Source organism: Carassius carassius, chromosome 4 (assembly GCF_963082965.1).
Source record: "Carassius carassius chromosome 4, fCarCar2.1, whole genome shotgun sequence".
Taxonomy (NCBI): Eukaryota; Metazoa; Chordata; class Actinopteri; order Cypriniformes; family Cyprinidae; genus Carassius; species Carassius carassius.
The window spans coordinates 35000758-35009283 of NC_081758.1; the positions used below are offsets into that span (position 1 = coordinate 35000758).

Here is an 8526-nt window from a genome sequence, read left to right on the forward strand (position 1 = left end):
TTTTAGTATCTTGACACTCAGCGTTTTGAGCTCAGATAAGGTGGTGTAGAGCGTACTCAGGCGACTGTTAATTTTACATCAGAATACACTACCTGTTATTAACGAAAAAAAATTAAAGTCCCCGTGAAACGGAAGTTGCAAACGACTTTTCTCCAGTGTTGTGACGTATTTCCGAGAGAAACGGAATAATAAATGAGGAAAATAGTGGGCGTGGTTTATTTTCCAACTAGCACCTGATTGGATCTAGATATGTAGGCGTTTAATTCAAAAAATGGAGGCAGAACTAAACGTACTCGGTTACTAACGTAACCTCGGTTCCCTGAGATGAGGGAACGAGTACTGCGTAAGCTAGCTTACGCTATGGGAAAAGGTCCCCTTTTCTCGAGAATATGAAGCCAAAAATTATCCTTAATTTTTAAATAATGTAAAACGCAGTGCTGCAGCACAGCAGACCCAAGCGAAGCGGCTCGCGCGCTTATTGGCTGTGCTGCGGCAACTGCAGCAACCTATGGTGAGGCGGCGGAGAGTAACGAACCAATGGGGGCACTTCGCGCCCATTGGACGTCAGAGCGCGCCAAAATAGGCGTGGCTGGAACTATATAAGCCACCGCTTCACCATAGGGATCAGGTTTTAAATCGACTGAAGCGATCACCCGGTCCGAGCACATAGCACGGCAGGTTACGCAGTACTCGTTCCCTCATCTCAGGGAACCGAGGTTACGTTAGTAACAGAGTACGTTCCCTTTCGAGAGTACTCTCGTACTGCGTAAGCTAGCTTACGCTATGGGAACACAATGTAAAACACCGTGCGTGCTCGGGAACTTCGACCTGTCACAGCCCGAGGCGAGAGCTCGGGGCTTTATAGCAGGAGAAATCCCAGTCCCAACAGCCAACCTTAGTGAGCTTTATATAGGGAACGAAAAAAGGGGGACGTGATAAGGCTTAGCACGTCTATATAGAAAGTACCCTGGCCTGCAGGGCAGGGACTTGCAGATTATAGAATCTAATAAATGTGGACGGAGAGGCCCAGCCTGCCGCCGCACAGATATCATCCAGTGGTATCCCGCCGGACCACGCCCATGACGAGGCCATACCTCGGGTGGAATGGGCTCTGATGCCGAACGGGCAGTGAAGGCCCTTAGATTTGTAAGCCAGCGAGATAGTGTCTACTATCCATCGCGATAGGCTTTGCTTCGTGGTGGCGAGACCTCAGGTGCGCCCACCAAAGCATATGAAGAGCTGGTCCGACCTCCTGAATAAGGCGGAGCGCGCAATATAGGTTTTAAGAGCCCTGACGGGGCAGATGAAGCTCGCGTTGCTTTCGTCGCTTTGCGAGGAAGAAGAAGGAAGTCTGAGAATGACTCTGGAGTCATTAGGCCCAAACTCGAGACAGTCAGCGCTTACAGATAGCGCATGTAAATCCCCCACTCGCTTGACTGAGGCCAGAGCCAGTAGAAAAGCGGTTTTGAACGAAAGAAGCTTCATATCGACAGACTGAAGCGGTTCAAAAGGGGGGCCCTTTAAGGCCTCTAGGACCGTGGACAGGTCCCAGGAAGGGATTGAAGGGGGTCGGGGAGGGTTCATCCGACGAGCTCCCTTAAGGAAACGAATGACCAGTTCGTTTTTTCCCAGTGATAGGCCGGCCACCGGAGCATGAGAAGCTGCAATGGCTGCCACATACACTTTGAGCGTAGACGGGGATCTGCCCGCATCTAAACACTCCTGTAGGAAGGAGAGTATCTCCGACACGTCACATAAGTGAGGGTCTAGGTTCCGTGTCCCGCACCAGGTGGAGAACACTGACCATTTCTGCGCGTATAGGCGCCTGGTTGAGGGCGCTCTGGCTTCCGTAATGGTCTTTAACACTCCCTCAGGGAGGTTCCCGGGTACCCGTTGAGGGGCCATACATGAAGGGCCCAAAGTTCGGGGTGGGGATGCCAGAGCGCGCCCCTCAGCTGCGTGAGGAGATCTTTCCGCAGCGGTATTGGCCATGGGGCTGTACTGGACAGCTGCATCAGCTCGGAGAACCAAGGTTGGGTCGTCCAGAGTGGGGCTACTAGCAGCATAGCACATCTGCTCTTCCTGACCCGATCGATGACCTGCGGTAGCATCGCGACCGGTGGGAAGGCATAAAGCGGGCGTCTGGGCCAATCGAGGGCCAGCGTGTCCCTGCTCTTTGAAAAATATATTGGGCAATGAGCGTTGTCTTCTGAGGCGAAGAGGTCGACCTCTGCCCTGCCGAAGATGCTCCACATCAACTGAACCGTCTGTGGGTGAAGAGACCACTCCCCAGGGGGAACATTCGCCCTGGAAAGCATGTCCGGGCCCCGGTTCAGGATGCCAGGTACATGCGCTGCCTTTAGCGAGCGCAGATTGTAATGTGCCCATGTCAGAAGACGCTCGGTCAGGGTGTGCAAGGTTTCTGTGATGCAGCCGTGGGTCACCCTGATGCGCGCGCGGCCGGAAATGCAGGCGCGCGCTGGAACACGGTCTCTCAGCCAGCGCTGTAGTGGGCGCATGCGCAGCAGGCCCAGTTTGAGAACCGCAGAGGCTGATGCCATCAGACCTAGCATTTCCTGAAATCGTTTGAGCGGGTAAAGAGACCCGGCTTTGAACGACACGGCTAAATGCTGAATAGTGAGAGCGCGCTGTGACGTCAGACGCGCTGTACATGTCACAGAGTCTATGTCTATCCCCAAAAAGGAAATCCTCTGGCTGGGAGACAGAGCACTCTTGACAGTGTTGATCGTGAGACCCAGGCATTCTAAATGGCTGAGGATCCAGGATCTGTGTGTCGTCAGTAGTTCCTCGGAATGGGCTAAAACTAGCCAGTCGTCGAGGTAGTTCAATACTCGCACTCCCCGCATTCTCAGGGGTGCGAGAGCAGCATCCATGCACCGTGTAAACGTACGGGGCGCTACGGAGAGGCCGAATGGAAGAACCATGTACTGATAAGTCTGCCCCTCGAAGGCGAATCTCAAGAATGGCCTGTGATGGGGTGCTATTTGAATGTGAAAGTAAGCGTCTTTCAGATCCACTGAGAAAAACCAATCCCTCGGGCGAATTTGCGCGAGTATTTGTTTGGTAGTTAACATTTTGAACGATCGCGTCATAAGCGCTTTGTTCAAACGTCTGAGATCTAGGATGGGTCTGAGACCACCATCCTTTTTTGGTACAAGGAAGTAGCGGCTGTAAAAGCCTGACTCGCGCTGCGCAGGGGGGACAGTTTCTATCGCCCCTTTTGCAAGAAGGTTTATCAGTTCGGCGCGAAGGACGTGTGTCATTTCGCTTTTCACTTTCGTTTCGACCACGGCGCGAAAGCGCGGCGGTCTGCGAGCGAACTGGAGCGAGTAACCTCGTTTTATTATATTCAAAACCCATTCTGATATGCCGGGGATGGCCTGCCATGCAGCGGCTCGTGCGGCTATGGGTTGAATGTGTTTCGGGCACTGGCCGCCTGTTATGAGAGGACCAGTAGCTCGAGTATGCTGTGCTTGTGACACTGTGGTGACAGCGCTTATTTGTAGGGTTGCGCACTGAGAAGTGGGCACGCGCGCTACATTTAGAGCACCTCCGGCGCGAGCGGGAAGGTGGGCATGAAAGGAGACCCGAGTGAGTCTTTGTGACACTTGGGGGAGTGTGTATACATGTAGGGGTGCGTACTGTGTAGTGGGCACACTGCCTACATAGAAAAAGCTCTTTTTGTGCTTTATTGAGGTCGCCGTGAAAATGGTGTTTGTGTGCAGGCGTGCGTGCATTGTAACAGGCTCGTTTACTGCAGTATAGACATCTCCAACCGCCTTTAGTGAGGGGATTGGAGGAAGCATGTGAGGTTTCTTGTGTGGTGGTCCGGCCGCAGCGGGACTTAACCACGGTCTTTTCAGCCCGAAGGTCAGGAGGGCTTCGGAGGCTCGGGGTTCAGCACAATCCTGGGCCGAGGTCCCCGTCTCTCTGGCGGTTTGCGGCTCGTAGAGCGAGAGCGGTGCTGGGTTTTGGTCGCTGGGCGAGACTGTAAGTCTGGCTGCGATGGCTTCGAGGTCTGAGGGGGCGGCGCATTTCTACGGCGTCCCGCAGCAGAGCTAAAGCGTTTCGGCAGGAAGTGTCTCATTGCCTGCGACGTTTTCTGAGCCTCAGTGAAGCGTTCAGCGAAACCCTTAACCGACTGGCCAAAGAGGCCGGAAGGCGAGATAGGAGAGTCGAGAAAGGCAGATTTGTCGGCGTCTTTCATCTCCGTGAGCGTGAGCCAGAGGTGTCGCTCTAAAACAGCGAGGCTTGCCATGCTTCGGCCGATCGCTTGTGCTGTGGTCTGTGTCGCACGCAGGGCTAGATCAGTAGCGCTGCGGAGATCTTTAAAGTCATAGGTATCTGGGGCAGACTCCAGAGGTCCAGGTTACGGAGAAGTCTGGCCTGAAAAACCTGCAGCACAGCCATGGTGTGTAGAGCCGAAGCAGCTTGACCAGCGGAGGTGTAAGCTCGGCCAGCGAGAGCTGAGGTGGTGCGGCACGGCTTGGATGGATGCACAGGCTTCGACCGCCATCCAGCGGCTGAGGGCGGGCAGAGGTGTGCAGCAATAGCCTCCTCGAGAGGGGGGAGGCTCTCGTAACCGTGGTCTCGGGCGCCGTCGACAGAGGAGAGCGCTGACGAGACAGAAGTCTTCAAGCGTGCGGAGAATGGGGCTTTCCACGACTTCGTGAGTTCATTGTGAACTTCCGGGAAGAAGGGGGCGTTTCTTTGCGGAGGGGCCGAAGGGCGCCCCTGCAGGAACCATTCATCCAGCCTGCTTTTAGCGGGCTCGTCTGGAGGAGACCAGTCGAGCTGAAGGTCGCTGACAGCCCTTGTAAGCACGCGAGTAAGCTCCGCGTCGATATCGGCGCGTTGTCCGGTGCAGCTGGGTGCTGTAGAGGGGGGGGGGTCCGCAATGGAGCCCGACCATTCCTCACTACTGGACGCGGCGAGAGAAAGGCTGTCGTGTCTGTCCTCTTCCGCCTCAGGCGCTCCGAAGGAGAAGGGGGCGCTGGTGAGCAGGGACTGGCGCTGCTCGTCCACGAAGAGGACAGGCGAAGGAGCGAGAGCGGGCGAGGCACGCGGGGAGTGTTCCGGCGTGAGCTCGCGTGTAACAGTATGCTCAGGCATTCTCTGATCGCGGCGTTTCTTACGCGGCGCTTGAGAGAGAAGAGGCGGAGCGGGTGGAGCATCGTGGCTGGTTTGAGCTAATCGAGCCCGCAGGGTCGATATAGCCATGTCGTCGCACTCAGGGCAGCCGCCCTTGAAGAGTGCGCTCTCAGCATGCTCGCGGCCCAGGCAGGAGACACAGATGATGTGGCGGTCCTCGCTGGGCACAGGGCCTCGGCAGGAAGCGCAGGCCCGAGGCATTTGAAACAACGCCTCGAATTCTGGAGGAAAAAAGTGTGATGCAGCGGCAAACACACTAGCTTTGAAAAGGATATAGTCACGCCGGATGGCGCAGCAGGAAGCGAGTGCTGAAGGCGGCGTCGAGATGAAGCACGAGCCGGCGTCCTCAGCTCTGCGTTGCAGTGCTATCCCGCTGAGAGGCTTTTCGACGGCGTGTAGAGCGAGAACACTCGCTCCCGCTCTCGCTTCCAGCTCGACGCTACTCCGCATTGGATTGTGGGAAATAGTGCTTCAGCGAGTGTACATCGGTTGTACACTCGAAATCAGAATAAATTGTGGGTAAAAAGTAGTGGACAAATGTAGGGAATGAAGTAGTTCACTCAGAATTCGAACAGCACTACAAAATGGCTGACACCCCATATAGTGCACTATATAGTGGATAGGGAGCGGTTTTGGACACAGCACCCGTCTCAATAATAGGCTTCCTCATTTGATGCAATTAAGCTTCACCAGCTGTTAAACTTTCACTTTTCATTAAGAATACCTCTGTGGCAAATATAATAGAATCTTACTGGGAGTCAAACTGCATTTGATTCTAGCACAGTATTGAATTCTGTGCTGTGGGTGGGACACTCTGAGAAGAGGCTGGAAAGGCTTTTTTCTGTTATTAGCAATAGATTAGATTTCTATGGGCTTCTCTGTCACTCAGACAGACCTCTGTTCATTTGGGAGTCAGACACAGACTGATGCTCTGCTGGTTCTCTCTCTCTCTCTCTCTCTCTCTCTCTCTCTCTCGCTCGCTCTCTCTCTCCTCATTTCTGGAATAGTCACTGTACATGAGGTCAATCAAGAGATCATGAATTATGCACTTATGATCGTCTCATCCGGTAATTAAATGCATACATAAAGTGTGTGTGTGTGTGTGTGTGTGTGTGTGTGTATACACATTCAGATAATTTCTGCACTACTACCAGCAGGCAGGCAGACTGCAATAAACCTCTGCACCTTGCATCTATGAAACTGCATTACAGTCAGACTGAAGCTGGAGATTGAAGCCAGGTCTTGCCATTTTTGTATGCAACATGCATCAGATTATAATTAATAATATAATTAAAATATAATTAATGGATCTGTACCAATATTAACATTCCGGCTGATATGATGAGATGATAAATTGCATGGCAGATAATGGATAAATGTGTGTGTGTGTGTGTATATATATATATATATATATATATATATATATATATATATATATATAAATAAATGATATAAAATTCCATACAACTTTATTTGAATAGATAAAAAAAAACACTTAAATCTCAAAACAATCATTTCAAATGCTTCAAAATGATATAATGTATATTATAAAAAATATATTCATTTTGAGAATTGTTAAAGATATCAAGAGAAAAACTTAAATAGAACATGCACAAAGTCTCCCTCCACCCATTCTCACCACATTCTACAGGGGCACCATAGAGCTCGTGCAGACCACAAAACCCTCCAGCGAACAGTGAATGCAGATGCAAACATCATCGGTGCCCTTCTCCCCTCCATCCTGGATATTTTCCTTACATGATGCTCCAGCAAAGCCAACAGTATCATGAAAGACCCCACCCATCCCTCCCACAGTCTCTTCCAGCTCCTACCATCAGGAAGACGGTAGAGGAACATCAGGGTCCGTTCCGCCAGACTGCTCAACAGCTTTTTCTCCCAGGCTGTGAGACCCCTGAACTCAAACCACCTCACCATCCTCTGAAACCCCACAGAAAACCCCTACCTCCTGTAACATGGACCATCTCACCTCTCCCAACTTAACTCACAGGAAATCTGTCTGAAACCTTTTTTTTTATGCAATTCGAAGTGTGCTTCACACAGGTGAGCGGGCCTGTACAAACTACCTGTAGTAACACACTATCCTCTATGTGCACTAGACACTTTTCACACATACTACTGTGTACATAATCCCAAAAAAGACTCAGTAATATGTTTACATGCTCATGCACTACAAATCATCTTGCACTGTTCCCCAGCCAGCTGCTTGACTTATGATGTTTCTCTTCGCACATGTATAGTATTATGTGAAGTAGGGGTGACCCCGAATAGTCGACAAATTGATGCTTTGATTCGAGGAACCTGATTCGACTACCAATCTAAGTCGAATATTCACAGGGTATTATTGATTATGCCATTTTGACTATATAGGGGAGCTCAAATGACTGATTTCACATAGATCTATCAGTTTTCTCCCAATAAGTTAGTATACAGCCTGTTATGATAAAGCTGTAAGAATCTGAAAAGAAAGAAGCTTCAAATTAATATTTTAAAGTGTGTGAATACATCCAACCACCCCTATAGATTTATGTTTCACTTTCCATAATCCGTGACCAACAGAGGAGCATCTTGGCGGCAGGGATTTAAAACTTTACCGAGACTCAAACTGACACAGGCAGAGATTTTTTCGAACTTGTAGGGTACAAGTGATATCAAAACTTTTCAGCCGGTGTATATATATTGTGGATATATTATTTACCTGATTAAGATGCATTTGGTTTTGAGTCAAGTACTTCACTGTAGTACTACGGTGATATCTCTTCAGCGCACAGCACGAGCAGGTCAAACTACAATGCAGAATATTAATAACTTTGACTGGGACTGTTATATACATACTATTATAATAAGAAGACAATAATACTAAAATGCTATGAATTTTTAGAGTTTAGCTGCCGTGTTTCTGCAAATTGTTTCATGAAGAACCAGTCCACAAAAGGAGTTCGCATTCAGAGCCCCACAGATATGTTCATGTGCATTCGGCCCTTTTTGCAAATAGCCTATAAGTCTTAATATTAACGTTATGTTGTATAAATAACGAAGCGCATTCTATATGAAATTATGAGTTAAATCCCATTGATTAAAAACTTGCATCAAATGAGTCACTCTACTGGTCATCTTCAGCGCACGCAGCTCAAAACAGAAATGCAGAACATGAACTGCTAACGTTATAATGAGAGCACTATTGTAAAAAAAAATAAAAATATATAAAACAAATAGTTAATTGTTATGGTTTTGCCGAAGTTAAGTGTTAGCTATCTGTTCATCAAAACATAAAACATTATTTACCCAGTTTATATCTGCAAGGTGTTCATCATTACACATTTTCCCTGTATGTTA

General features: G+C 49.6%; 1 protein-coding gene across 1 annotated transcript in view; it reads right to left on the reverse strand.

The window, feature by feature from the left end:
• LOC132135819 (protein unc-13 homolog B-like) overlaps positions 1 to 8526 on the reverse strand; it is a 48583-nt gene that overhangs the window by 36220 nt on the left and 3837 nt on the right. The gene's annotated exons all lie outside the window — the stretch shown is intronic.